Source organism: Crocuta crocuta, unplaced genomic scaffold (assembly GCF_008692635.1).
Source record: "Crocuta crocuta isolate KB4526 unplaced genomic scaffold, BGI_CrCroc_1.0 scaffold235, whole genome shotgun sequence".
Classification (NCBI taxonomy): domain Eukaryota; kingdom Metazoa; phylum Chordata; class Mammalia; order Carnivora; family Hyaenidae; genus Crocuta; species Crocuta crocuta.
The window spans coordinates 9,246,033-9,261,583 of record NW_027531285.1 but is presented as its reverse complement, the minus strand read 5'-3'; the positions used below and the strand labels follow the sequence as shown (position 1 = coordinate 9,261,583).

The following is a 15,551-nucleotide window of genomic DNA, read 5'->3' as shown; positions in this document are numbered from 1 at the left end:
GTGAGGTGGTATCTCAGTGTGGTTTTGATTTGTATTTCCCTGATGAGGAGGGATGCTGAACATCGTTTCATGTGTCTGTTGGCCATCTGGATGTCCTCTTTGGAGAAGTGTCTGTTCATATCTTCTGCCCATTTCTTCACTGGGTTGTTTGTGTTTCGGGCGAAAATACACACATTTCTAATAGAACTTGCTAGAGCAATCACACAGGCTGCTATTATTCTATTGCATCTGTGCATTTTACTGTAACAAAGTGATTAATATGCTTTAAATTTTGAACTTACGGACTCAACTATTTTAGTGTCATATTAAAATACACAAAAACCTGACACATCTAATTTCTATGTAATCCTAAGTAGTATAAAATTGTATTGTATATTTATAATGTTTAGGCATTTGAATGTATTGTGTGACATAAATGTGGACAATTATATACAGGAACATGAATAAAACATGGTCAAATGTATAAACAAAACAGACACCAGCCAAAAGAATTGTACGTGTGCATGATGAATCAGGATGAAAATTCATCCTTTAATCTCTCTAGACTTTGGATCACAATATTTTGTGTAAGACTGAATATTTTATAGGAAATATCTGGAAGGGGGAGAGGACATCATTTATAACCTGTGTACTACAAGGATTTTAATCCTTAGTTTTATATGAACCAAAAAGATGAGTAAAACATTGTTAATGTTTCTAAACCTCTCTGAAGAGGTCCAAAGAGAGTATGGATTAGAGGCAATGAATTTAAAGACAGGATTAACAAGGGTTGCTTCCGAATTGAAGGTATTAAGAACCAACTTTACAAAGCAGAATATTCTCATAAGGAGCTTTAGGCATCATCTGGGACTATTGATGAGTTCCAAGGAACCAGTAACCCATAACCTTGCTCTGGTATTTGTCAAAACCTTACAAATGTGAAGAATGTCTACAGAAAAAGAAAGTTTGTGGGTGCATGTGAAACAAGACATGTGGTAGTTTAAAAATATGGCCCTGAATTCTTTGCTAGTCCTCCCATTGAGAGGCAGGGGCTTGTCTGTTCCTTTTGAATTTAGGTAGGTCTGTGACTGCTTTGACTCACAGAATGCAGCAAAAGTGATGCCGCGTGATCCCGAAGCTTGGTCAGGGGAGGCCATGCACTGTCCAACCAGTTCTCTGGGGATGCTCACTCTGGGAGAAGCCAGCCACACTGTAAGGAAATCCCACCACCCTGAGCCTTCCATGCTGGAGGGGCCGCTTCTAGGGGCCCAGGGCGACAGTTGACTGCACCTTGAGATCTTTGCAAGCACTCAGGAGCAGAGACAAATGATGCTCCCTTTTCCTTCTCCCAGGCTCTGACACAGGAAATCCATGGGAATGATAAAGTTATTGTACACCACTTAGTTTTGGGATGTTTCTTTCACAGCAGCAGTAACTGGGGCAAGCCAGTATTTCCCGAACTTACCTTCAGCAATGGCCACTTGGGGAGCAAGTTAAAAACAGATCCCCATGTTTCACTCCTGGGCATTCTGACTTAACAGGACTGGCTGTGAGTAGGTGGTGGAGAAATCGGGTTTTAACAAGTAGCACGGAAAGTTAACTATGATAAAATGACTCCAAGATACTGCATGATTTGTTGGTCAGTTTTGATACATGAATTTTTCATGACAAACATATTTATTTGATTACTTGGAATGAGCTCATAGGCCCATTATTTCCCTTATTTTAAGACTGTAGAAAAAAAAATTTAATAAAAATAAACTTTAAAAAAAGACTGTAGAACACACCACTTAAATGCCTGTCGATTTTTCTAGTCCCAATTGTGAAAAGGCAGCGAACGAGACAAGACCCTCTTATTAGGCAGTAAATCAGAGCAGCGAGAGGGAGGACAATGAGGGCTGGCATAGGAGGGAATTTTATGGAGGAAGTGGGTGAAAATGAGGCCTTTGATGCTGACAGCACTGGAAGTGGCTTAGGAGAGAAGGAAGATGTCATGAGTGGAGGATGGAGGCGGGCAGAAAGGTGACAGTGAGTCTTCAGATTCCATCATAGCACTGGGAATACTCTACTGCACTTGTTTATTACTATTATTACTTCTAACAATGGCAGCTACCCAAACCATCTTGTATTGAGTGTTTCCTTTGTGCACATTGCTCTCATTTGCTTACGTCTGTCTTCTGACTTACTAGCACCCACACTGCATCTTGCTCCTCTGTGTAGCCTGTGATTGGTGTGGTGCCTGCCTAGCATATGGTGAGTAGGCCTACAGATGTTTGTGGAATAATAATAATAATAATGATAATAATAAATGATGAGAGGTAATATTTATGGGGCACTTCTACATGCCATACTTTGTGCTAGGCACCTTAAATAGATTACGCTATTTTGTCCTAATAGCAAATCTATTACAGAATAGGGTCCTTATCTCCATTTTACAGAAGCAAGAGCTGAGGCAGAATTGTAACTTGCCCAAAATCATGTAGACTAGAAGGGGTGGCCCCTGCATTCTGACCTAGGCAGTTGGACTTTGAACTTGACTCTGAATGCATTAACAAAGCTGTAATAGAGAATGAATGGATAGAGTCTATCACTCTTGACCCCTCCACATACTGCCTTTACCTGGGGGCACTCTTCTCATCTTTCCTTGCCCAGCTTGTACCTACTCATCCTGTGCTATCCTTTCCCTTGATGCTTAGTGGGAGACAGAAATGATGCTAAGTGTCCTACAATACATGGAACAATCCTATACAAAATGCCAGTAGCACCCCAGTTAAGAAACACTGCATAATAACACTCACTAAAATCTTGAAAGAACCTCCCTCTTTAGTATTACAGGTATCAGGTGGTGAATGGTTTTATTTATTGGGAAAGAGAGGAGATATTTTCTCTTGACCTTCTTGAGGTGTCAAACTTGCAGGGAACAATTTTATTTAAGAGTTGATTTCATAGAAACCTAAACACACCAGCATTTTAATTTTTGGATATGAATCTTCTTTGGATATTTTAATCTTCTAGCTTTTAATAAAGTGTATTCATTTGTTCACATGAACATTCATTTAGCCAACAAATATTTATTAAGCCCTTTTTATAGGTAAAGCACTATTCTAGGCTTAGGAGATACAGCATGAACATGACAAGCAAAGACCCTGTCCTCGTGCAAGAGGGAGTTTATAACCCTACAATTGCAAGAGGGGATAGAACATGAGAGGGAGGAGTCAATTACTTCTTTTGCAGCCAAGAATTATTTATGTGGGATCTCTGAAAATATAACTAGGGCCACATTTCTTCATAACTAGACAAGCTTATAACCTCAAGGGTGTATGCACTGTCCATGCCTTGGTAGAGAGGTAGATGTAGACTATGTCATTAAAGCCAATTGCTACTGCATACCCTGGGCTGTTTGGGGACTAAGAGAATTGAGGATTTATTTAAAATTGGGGGAACAGAAGAGTTAGCACCTGTAGGAAATCTTGCCAGTGCAGTTATGTTAATGTCATAAATATTTCAGAAAAATCAGTGGTTAAAAGGATATCAACGTCGACCTATTTTGGTTGCAAATAAGGCAAAACCTAGAGACTGCCAAGAATCCTTTCAAAGCAGAATTGGTTGTACTTTTTTTTAGCTCATTTTCCTGAACCTCTTCGTTGGGACGAGCCAAGCAGGAAGAAGAAATATACATAGGATAGAAAGAGGGTATTATTTTGCATTGTTGCTATTATTTTATGTTTGTTTTTATGGTGGTACTTCAGATAATGTTCTTCTTAATTTGATGGACCAGAAGAAAGAAAGCTAAGATAGTTTCCTTTTTATACTAGTTTGATGTGATTGAGACCAAGAGGAATATTTCCTACCTATGCCTAAAGTCAAAAATACGAAAAAGGGATAAAGAGATGCCACTGGTAGAAAAAGATAACAGAGCCAAATTTAACCACATTGAGTGGTTGCTGTTGTGGCGGGAACATTTATTGAGATATGACCTGTGTTTTGCCTTTCCTGTGCCTGAAGAGGAGGTGACCACTCCTTGGGTTCACTTACCTTAGGATAAGTTTGGGTCAGAAGGGAACTTCACTTCCTGCCTTTGGTGAAAGCCTAAACTTGTTAAGCTGATTATACTAAAATGGCCTGGGAATTAGGAGAGAGGTAAGAGAGGGAAGGACCTTACCTTAGAGAGGTAAGAGAAGGAAGAACAGGAGAGAGATCCTCTATAACTGGCAGAATCTTGGTGTAGTGGATACTTGTATTCTGTTCTCTCACAGTGGACCTCAGAGGGAATGGCAGCATGGAAGGCTGGACCCTAGTCACAGGGTTTGCTTGTTAGGTCGAAGATTCCATGTCTATTTCCACCCAGGACCCTTGGGGGTCAATGTCCCTATCTGGGCAAAGTGAGCTTGGGCCATAAAGCAGCAGCTATGACCATATGGATGGGAGATTGGAGATCTGGCTTTGTTTTCTGGGTTTGTGGGAGCCTCTCAGGTTTCTTTGAGATTCTGGAGAGGGGAGGAGGTCAAGAACCATGAAAGGTCTGAGAGCATATTGCACTGTGTAACTTATTACTGCCTTGACGATGCTGTGAGGAGTCAATGAGATGATGCCTGGAAAAAGCTTAGCACATTGCTGGGCATAAAATAAGTGCTAAATATTTGGGAGCTATTATTTAAAGGCACATATGTATAGCACTAAATGTAGGTGGCAAATGGGGTAATCAAAGGTAGGAAAAGAGAGGTGTGTTTTTCCAGTCTTCTGTCTTAGCCCTGAGGTTCTTATTCTTTTGAATTGGAAGCCTTTTTGACTGGGCAACTTGTTTTTTTTTTTTTACAAATAGTTTATTGTCAAATTAGTTTCCACATAACACTCAGTGCTCATCCCCACAAGTGTCCTCCTCCATTGGGCAACTTGGTTTTGAAGAAGTCAAGCTTTCTCTATCTGCATCCCTCACATCTTTGTTTGAGTTGGTATAAAATATGGAAATGTTATTGCTTCGCAGAGAAAATCAGGGCTAAAGATAAGAAAGCCTGAAAACTTTAGGCTGACCCAAAAGTAAACTATTAAAATGGTGGACCACACTAGGGGCCAGCTAGCCCCTTAAGGCTGCACTGTCCATACAATTGGCATGCAAGCAGGCCATGATGGGTTACCAGCACACTCAAATAGAGGTACCCACAGCTGGAATGTAGCCAAAGAAGGTCAGAAGTGGCTGGAGGCCCTTCCCTGGTCCAATAGCCTTTGACAAGAACATCTGTACAATTTAAGAACAAATCTTGTATGTACAGCATAGTGACTGTAGTTAATAATACTGTATTGTATATTTGAATGTTGCTAAGAGAGTAGATCTTAAAATTTCTCATCACAAGAAAAAATTGTAACAATGTGTAGCAATGGATGGTAGTGAGATTTATTGTGGTGATCATTTCACAATATGTATAAATATTGAATCATTATGTTGTACGCCTGAAACTGCTTTAATGTTATATGTCAATTATGTTTCAAAAAAAGGAGCACATTTTATCTTCTATGTGTGCCATGATGCATAAAAGTTTGGGAAACACTGATTTAAGGATTGAGAACTTTAGGTACATGTTGGGGAGGATTGTGGAGCTAAGAAGTGATAGGAAAAGTATCCTTAAAAAGCTCAGCCTGAATTCAAGATTTTTCAAACCCAAGCAGGGACAGTATAAGTGCATTCTAGGGTTCCAGGAAGGCAAATTATTTGCCATAAAGTTGCTCAGGGGCAGTAGCCAACACAGGGTTGTGCAATGCAGGAGATCCTATAGGGTGATCCAGCTCTCAGGTCCCAAGAATCCTGGAGTTTGGGGGTAGAAATTCTACTTCGGCCTGTGGGCATGGGGGCTGGGAATTATTTGTAGGGCAAGATACTGCCACTTAGAAACCTATTTATCTCGGAATTAGGGCACCAATGCCAGAGTGAACCTGGAAACCAGAATAAAGCTAGTAGCGTAAGGCTCCTTGTCCTTCCTCAGTTTAGGGCAAGTGGACAAGTTTGGTGCCCAAGGCTGGAGTGGAGCCAGATTTTAAAGTAAAGGCCCAAGTGGATTTAGGTTCAAATGTTAGGAAGGAAGCGAGGCAGGGAACCAAGCAGACCCCAAAACCACCCTGTCTGTAGGGCTCTTGTAACTGACAAGTCTAGAATCCCCCAGCTGACCACTCCTCACCCCCCACATCGGTAAATAGCTTTGTTCCTTGCTGAAACTAGAGAACATTTAAGTTCTGTTCTGCCATATCAGACCCCAGGCTTTTTTTATTTTTTAAATTGAGTGGGTTAAGTAATAAGCTCCAATAATCATGCTTAGCCCTTGTAGCAGCATTTGAGTCATTTATTAATGCAGGGACATTAAGCTGCTCTATTATAAATACAGGATAATTACCCAGATGATGTGTGAAGCTCTTTCCAAATTTCTTTTCTTTATTTAGTCCAACATAAGCACTAACATATGGTGCCTTTGCCATGAGTACTTGTGGATGAGGTCAATTATAAAGAAAGCAAAAACTGATTGATAAGTAGGGTGTGGTTTCAACCATCAATCAGTCAATAAAGACATTAAAGCCTTCTTTTATGACTGGGACCAGGTATTGGGGGGCACAGGACAAAAATGTAAAAACTCTGAGTGCATGGCCCAAAGGATTGGTAATCTAGCAGGGGATTGGTAAAGAGTTTGCTCATCTCTCAGGGGAAGTAAGGCTATGCTGTAGGGGTCAGTCAGGGTAGGTGAACCTTGGAATCCTTGGAGGTGGGACTTTCTAGTGTGGAGGTACTTGGAAATGTCAATCACACACTGGAGGAAGGTAGTCATGCACAAAGACAATAGTTCACATCTCTGATTGACATCTTCATATTACAGTGGGCATGGTTCTTTAAAAAAATTAAGGGTTCAATCCAATGTAGGGTAGGCAGCCATGGAAAAAGGCAATCCTTTAGAGAAACAACAACAGCAGCAACAAGAAAAAGGAGGTAAGTCTTTGATTCACAGCTTTGATGCTCTTTGAGAAAGAGTCCTAATGATAGGTGTAGGGTCCATGCTAAGAAATTTAGAATATTTTTTACTCCATACACTTTCTATTTCTTTTTGTTTTTTCTTCCATGGTGATTCTCACTGTGTTCAAGTGAGGAAAGCAAATTTCAGGAGATTGGAGATGGTGGAATGTTACTAACAGGAATCGTAATAGTAAGCCTTCAGGTGTTTGCTATGCTGGTTGTCTGGAAGTTCTCGTGTCACTCCCAAAGCTCTGCCTTCTCCCTCATTTGTAGGACAGAGAAAAGGACACAGGAGCCACATTTCACATTAGTATGGATATGAGCTGGAGAAGAGAGAGTGACTGAAAGAGACAAGACACAACAGGGGTCGAGAGAAGTCACTGAAAGCAGACAATCCAAGCAAAGGGAGACTGGGGAAGTAGAGTTCTTTTGAGAGTCCTGAGATCCCGGGTTGATGTTAATTAATGCTTGAGCATTTTTTAAACTGATGCTAAGACTGTTACACCATCTTTGCCTCCTCAGTGCCAGAAGGTTTTATGGAGACACCTAGGCGGTTGACATTTGGGTTATCAGGCCCCGTGTTTTATTTTGTGGTAACAAGGAAGGGGTGGGCAATGTAGAGATTGTCCAACTCTACAACCAACACTGAAGGGGAAACACCTGAAAAGGATGGTATAGAAGAGCAGAAAGGTAAGCAGACCTTCCATCACTGTGGTCTGTAGGAGAGGAAAAGGAAGACTGCCACATAGCTTAAAATCTTGCACTGGATACCATAGAGAACAATAGCCATCATGTGCCACCTACCTACAAGGAATGTGTCCATTGGTGACACATCCATTATAAATTCAAAAAAGAGGGTAAGTGAAGCCACCAGCGCTTCTTGGAAGAGATCTGGCTTCAGTCTGATTTGAAAGAGTGAGAGGGATTTGGCTGGGCCACGAGAAATAATTTAATACTAGCTCCCATGTGCCATGCCTGTGCTATTTTACATATGACATTTCATTTAATCTTTGGAAGGCTTATTTAACAAATGAACAAATGAGGTTTAGAAAGATGAAGTTTGATTTCTGATAAGTGATGGAGTGAAGTTTCATATTTAACAACCTTTGGTGCCCAAGAGTATTTTTAGTCATTACCACTCTGTGTTTCTGTAGGTTAGATCGTGGAGTTTTAAACCGGGGACAATAATGTCTTCCTAGAAGCTATTTTGAAAAGTGAGGAAGGAGAGAGTTTTGGGTTCTCACGTGAGATTCTCACGGGAGTTGTCACTGGAGATTGAGAATTTAGGGGAAGGGCCTGTGTTGCAAAATATTCTGTGATATGTGGGTAATCCTATACTATGGAGAATTACCCCAAATGCTGATAATTCTGTTAAGAAACACCAGAAGGAAAAAGCACAAATGCAGTAGAGAAGGGAACGGGAAATAAGAATTGCCAGCAGTAGGAGACGTAGAGGGGCTGAATGGAGACTTGTCTAATCAATGAACAGACTGGGGAGAAAAGTTTGTTTGCTTCTCAAATGTTCCAGGTCCCTTCCCCTTTCCGCTGGCTGGTCCTTTAACTTAGCTGGGTTTTGTTTATTTGGCTGTTTGCAGAGCTCATTCATGTTCTTTAGGTCTCAGAACAAATATAATCTCCTCAAGTAGGTCTTTTCAAACCACTGCCCAGTTTATTTCAGCATCCTTGTATTGTTAGCTCTTGCTGTGTAACAAATTTCCCCAAAGTTCAACAGCTTAAAACAGTAAGACTAGTTTTGGGGTTTTTTTTTGATAAATAATTTAAAAGAATTAGCTGTATTCTTAGTCCTTCTTTTTCATCCTGCCAAATACATATTCTAGAGATAAGTAGTCTGGTATAGTACATCATAGTTTCAAAATTGCTTTCACATTCTGCCGTTTGTTTGATTTTAACAATGCCATGTTTAAGTTGATGGAAATTATGTTTACAGATGAGGTATTGGAGGTTTGCAAAGGGCAGTGACTTACCAAAGGGATGTACTTAGTGGGTAACATGGGGACCTAAGCAGAACCTCTGTCTCCAAATCAAGGCCACTGTCGCTGAGCCCACATTGCCTTTGTTTAACACTCACATGATATTTCTTTCATCATAATTTTGATAGTCTTATATAAAGTGATATTCTCAGAATATCTATCTCAGAATAACTTTCTTTCTTTCATATGTGCATGTACAGTTTTTTGTATACCAGGGTGATTGTATTAACTTACCATTATGGCATGGGCTTTTAATAGTTTATTTTATTTAGTTATTTATTTGAGCGCCTGCTGTGTGATCGATAACTGTGCTAGGTACTGCATATAAAAAAGGTGAATAAAATATGTGCCTCGATTTTAAAAAATGACATTTTTTTGGTACTTTCTTTTCCTAATTCTAAAAGCAACTTAGGTGTTTTTCAGAAGTTTTGAAAAATATGGAAATGTGTGAAGACAAAAAAAAATCTCTTGTAAACCAACAAAATGTTAATTACCATTGACATGTTGGAGTATATCCTTCCAGAGTTTCACTTATATACACATATATTTGTACATGTATATGTATGTGTACTTTCCTATAATATTTTAATGCAAGAAAAAAAATCACACTAAGGAATATTTTCCTCATCCCATTAAAAAAGACTTAGCCCCTACCTTATCTGGTCTTGGGTTGGTCAGTGACTCCCTTGAGGTTGTAAAAGAACCTGAGGGCTTGTGCAGTCTGGAAAAATTGGTAGGGCTTCTGGTCTTCAGCCCATTGTGGTCCCAATCTTCATAGACCATTCAGTGGTGGAGGCTCCCTGATGTCAGGGCTCACAAGGGACTGTTCAGACCCCAGATCTCCAAGAGCCATGTCCCCCTGTGGGGCACATTGAAGAGATTCAGGAAGCAGGAACCCAGGGCTTGACTCCTCCAATCCCAGTCTTTTTGTTACTTTTAATTTTTATTTATTTATTTTAATGTTTATTTATTTTGGGGGGGAGGAAGAGTATGTGGATGAGTGGGGGAGGGGCAGAGAGGGAGAGGGAGACAGAGGATCAGAAGAGGGCTCTGCACTGATAGCAGCGAGCCTGATGCAGTGCTTGAACTCAAGAACCTGAGAGATCATGATCTGAGCTGAAGCGGGATGCCTAATTGACTGAGCCACCCAGTCAATTCGAACATAGATCTTTGCTCAAACTTCGTGATCAGTTTTTAGAATAAATATGATGGGTTTCTGCTCTTAAAGAGTTCATGTCTGGCTTGGGAATGAGAGGAAGACAATGAGAGAGAGAGAGTTTTCATATAGGTGGTGAACTGGACAATGGAGATAGACTACCAGTCACAAAGGGGCAAAAATGGGGGCAGCCTCAGCAGCAGTGACAGATTTGCCAAGATGAGTGTAGACATGCTTCCTTAAATCTGCTGATGGTCAATGGCATATCTTTTAGGTCTGACCCTGGAAGAGTGGTGGTTTAAGGCCTTACTACTCACAGTGTGGCCTCAGACTAGCAGTATCAGCAACCCAGGAGTGGCTAAACTGCAGAATCTCAGACCTCACTCCAGACCTTGGTAACTGTAGATAGTAACACTATTATCCCGTTCGAAGTCTTGGCGTTCTAACCAGCTGATAGGCACGCATTTTTAGCTTGCAGCCTAATTTCCCTTTCCATCAACACAGAGCCCACGTTTGAAAATGCATGAGCAGTTATTGCTATTATGATGATGACTATTATTACTATTACCTTGATTTTATAGTGCATATTTTCTTTTAAGAGCCGAAAGGGCTTAAGAAATATTATATCACTAATCCTTACAACATCACTGTGAAATAGGTAGGTGGCAAATATAAACAAGTATCAATATTATGCTAAATCACACTTAAGTATATGGTGTGAAATCCTGGGCGATATAATGAAAGCAATATCCTTCTGCTGCTGGTGAAGTATTTTATGTTTTTATCTCTTAGGTTAAATCAGTGAGGGATAGGGCTTGGTGACCTATTATGTATTTCTCCATCTCTTATTTAGGTAATATTTCTTTCGCCTTTATATGAAAACATCTAGATATATTTTTGAAAAATTCTAGGCCTGGAAGAGACTTTACAAACATAACCTCAGCAATGCCCATGTATGAGGGAAACAGAGATACATAGAATTACCAATGGAATTGAAATCAAAGGCTGTAATTTAATCCAGTCAGCTTCTATATTGAGCCATTTCCGGCCTGCGTCCAAGCTATCTTTCTGTCTTGCCAGTTACTGTGTCACATTGGTCCTCTCCAAACTTTCATCATTTCTTGGTCACACTCACTGATTCTACTATTTATCTTTTAAAAAACAACTAATTTTTAGTTGGTTGAGCATCTGACTCTTGATTTCAGTCCAGGTCAAGGTCCCAGGATTGTGGGATCGATCCCTGTGTTGGGCTCCACACCAAGAGTGGAGCCTGTTTAAGGTTCTATCTCTCTCCCTCTGCCCCTCTCCCCAGCTCGTGTGTGCACACACTCTCTCTCAAAAAATAAAAATAAACATAAAAAATAAAAAAACCCAACAAATTAAAAAAGCCTTAAATAAATTTTCCTTAAAAGGAAATGTTATATTACCACCACAAATGGAAGCCCGGTAAATACTACTTGGTATAGAATAAAGTAATACTGAAACCAACATTCTGAAAGCAAACAAATTCCAGTCTGTAGACTTTGGGCCTGAGGCTGACTCTCTTTGTGAAAATGAGAGATTTAGCAAGTACTAGAGTGGTATGAAAGATATATTGGCACCAAACTGAGACTGTCTTCTTGAGGCAATTAGGAGAATTAACAGAGTTAGTAGGAGATTATTTTTCTGACTTTATAATTCAATATTATTTAATGCCTACATGTGTACTACTCAAAATCATTTCTCTTCACTTCCACAGTGTTGATCATTAATTCTCAAGATGTAACCAGAGGAGGCTACTCACCATTTCACCCATTACTCCTGCTTCCTCCCAACGAAATACTTCCTGCTCTGGGCTCTGTAAAGCTTCTCCCATCTGCTATGACTTCTTCTCTGTGACCATCTGAATCTTTTCAGCCTTCAAGACTGAATTCAAATTCCTCTTGGTGAGTTTCCTTGATTTCCTGGGCTTATGGAAATATCAACGTTCTAAAACTTGCTTTTGTCATACTCAATTCAGGTTGATCACACACCCACTTAGTGGCTGAGAATCTTCTTGTGGGAGCATCTATCTTCATACCAGCTAAGTGGTCAGCTTTCTAAGGGACAGCATAGCCCCTTGCAGGGTGCAGGTGCTTAGTCAGTAACTGTTGCTTCTTTGGGACAAAATTTCTCTGAACTGGCTCCATTTGTGGTTTGAATATCTATGTGCTAACTGGGGCTGTATGTACCGTAGATTGATAGCTTTGAGGGTCCCTGTTTGACCTTGTCACTCTGTTCAGTGTTGCCATGGCAGATGTAGAAACTTTTGGCAGCTTGTAAGTGAGAACACTAAGTTCCAATTTATTTCTGCTTTGACCTGGAAGGTATGGTTTGTGCTGTTTGTGACATTCTTAGGGACCTTAGGAAAGCCCTGTCTAACTCAGAGGAGGTAAACTAAATTGGATGGAAACTTTGGGTTTAGATTCAATCTAGTAGCCCAATCATCTCGAATTCATAGGAAGCATTCCAGAAAGAGGCAAGGAAACCATCTTAGACCACTCAACACAGTTTTCATTATCCAGGCCACCAGATCATACTTCTTCCTTCAGTGTGCAATATTTTTTAGGCTCTCTCTACCATGATATGATTGTTTCTCAATTGAATCCTTCCTTTTGGGCTCTGTTTGCCAGGTTAATTAACTGCATTTGTCTCAGATCCTGATTATTTTTAAGATTTGGATGCAATATTTCCCCCAAAGATCCTCAAATTTACAAACAAGTTGTTACTGCTGAAATCTTGATATTTCATTTGGATAAAATGTAAAGTACCGAGATCATTATCCAAATACTGATAAACTTTCCCTGTTTGAAACCTTTCCATTGTGTATGGTTACACTTCATATGATTTAAGATACTTGATGGTTGTAAAGACTTTCTTCAGGAATATACCCTTTTTGCAAAGGCCTTCTCTTCATCTGTGAAGCTTTTCAGAACAGCTAAGGTGCATTTTAAATACCACAGAAAATTATTATAAGATACTGGAACTCACATCAGAGTTAGAGATGTCAAATCCAACCACGTAAATCTATAGTCTCTTCTCCCTAGTTTTGGTTAGAGGTGTTGAGATTGCATTTCCATGGCCTTTATAAAATTGTCAGTAACTGTAGGAATGTTAAAGGGTTAATCTGTTTCGTTTACTTAAATATTCCAAACCACGATGAAAACATTTTTGCACCTAAGAGGAAAGATTGTGGGTGAAAAACTGAAGATACATGATTTATCACTCCCCTCACAAATAAAATTTATTCATTGCATCCACCAGCCATCACACAGATGGTCAGAAAATTGGCTTTGTGTAGGGATGTGGATTCAGGCATGAATATTAATATGAGACAGATGTAAACGCATATTAATATGCATTTGCTTTGCATGGACTGACATTACAATATTTTCATTAAAGGAACTGCATTTGAAAAGAAAGTATAGGTCACCTTTTACAAAGCATAAAATTGAATGGTAGAATATATTTGTTGGCTCTGGAAAACTGCTGTTGATAAGAAATGGAAAAATTAATGTTGAATCTGTAGCCGGATGTTTACAACATGGCAACAGGGGCATCAGAAAGATTTTGTTCCTCTGGATTACAATTAAACTCTATTTTTGCGCTTTGGCTGTCCGGGGTACAGGCTGCCACTCGAGCAACCTAGGAAGCAAAGCCGTGTTTGGATATGATACATGGACAAGTATAAATTATGAGGAGCCTGAGATAAGCTAAACTATCAAGAAAGATCCATTCACATCCTAAGACACAAATTTGCAGTGTGTGGTTGCCATAATAGCAGTGATTCATAAAAATATAAGATTTATGCAGGCATGGTACTTTGGGATTTTTTTTTTTTTTTTNGGGACAGCATTTATGCTCACATCAGCGCCAGCATCTGTGCTGTTAGTATCTGCTTATGGTAGCATTGTGCTTCCTTCCCAAGTGGAAGGAGAGAACGTGACATTGTAAAAAGCTATTCACATGCTTGCTGCTTTGTACTCACAAACCATTCACAGGGTGTTTTGCCACTAAAATATTGCTTACTGGAGAGAACAGCAGCTTTCTTCTGTTTGCGAATCCCTTTAAAACTGCTGTGTTGGCTCTTCAGACAAACATGATTACATCCCAGCACATGAACATGCAAGTTAATAATTATAAATGATCTGTTATTGATTATTCACTTCAGTGACTTCACTAATCCTTACAAAACCTCTGTGAAGCTTCTGAATTCCATTCTCCAACCCTGATGTCCGCTCCTCCTGCCCCCACCTCGACACTTGCCTGTGTCTTTTTAGCTGCCTGCTGAAAAAATTCATCCAGAGATCCAACAATGTATCCAAACACAGAGTTGAAATTTCTCNGACCATTCAGTGGTGGAGGCTCCCTGATGTCAGGGCTCACAAGGGACTGTTCAGACCCCAGATCTCCAAGAGCCATGTCCCCCTGTGGGGCACATTGAAGAGATTCAGGAAGCAGGAACCCAGGGCTTGACTCCTCCAATCCCAGTCTTTTTGTTACTTTTAATTTTTATTTATTTATTTTAATGTTTATTTATTTTGGGGGGGAGGAAGAGTATGTGGATGAGTGGGGGAGGGGCAGAGAGGGAGAGGGAGACAGAGGATCAGAAGAGGGCTCTGCACTGATAGCAGCGAGCCTGATGCAGTGCTTGAACTCAAGAACCTGAGAGATCATGATCTGAGCTGAAGCGGGATGCCTAATTGACTGAGCCACCCAGTCAATTCGAACATAGATCTTTGCTCAAACTTCGTGATCAGTTTTTAGAATAAATATGATGGGTTTCTGCTCTTAAAGAGTTCATGTCTGGCTTGGGAATGAGAGGAAGACAATGAGAGAGAGAGAGTTTTCATATAGGTGGTGAACTGGACAATGGAGATAGACTACCAGTCACAAAGGGGCAAAAATGGGGGCAGCCTCAGCAGCAGTGACAGATTTGCCAAGATGAGTGTAGACATGCTTCCTTAAATCTGCTGATGGTCAATGGCATATCTTTTAGGTCTGACCCTGGAAGAGTGGTGGTTTAAGGCCTTACTACTCACAGTGTGGCCTCAGACTAGCAGTATCAGCAACCCAGGAGTGGCTAAACTGCAGAATCTCAGACCTCACTCCAGACCTTGGTAACTGTAGATAGTAACACTATTATCCCGTTCGAAGTCTTGGCGTTCTAACCAGCTGATAGGCACGCATTTTTAGCTTGCAGCCTAATTTCCCTTTCCATCAACACAGAGCCCACGTTTGAAAATGCATGAGCAGTTATTGCTATTATGATGATGACTATTATTACTATTACCTTGATTTTATAGTGCATATTTTCTTTTAAGAGCCGAAAGGGCTTAAGAAATATTATATCACTAATCCTTACAACATCACTGTGAAATAGGTAGGTGGCAAATATAAACAAGTATCAATATTA

The 15,551-nt window shown here is 40.1% G+C and overlaps 1 long non-coding RNA gene across 1 annotated transcript in view; it reads left to right on the top strand.

The window, feature by feature from the left end:
- The window catches only part of LOC144237577 (uncharacterized), a 77,165-nt gene extending 65,175 nt beyond the window's left edge, over positions 1-11,990 (top strand). Inside the window, exon 3 of the long non-coding RNA XR_013336898.1 lies at positions 11,856-11,990. This is a non-coding gene — a long non-coding RNA (uncharacterized LOC144237577). The remainder of the gene's footprint in view (positions 1-11,855) is intronic.
- Positions 11,991-15,551: the final 3,561 nt, after the last annotated feature.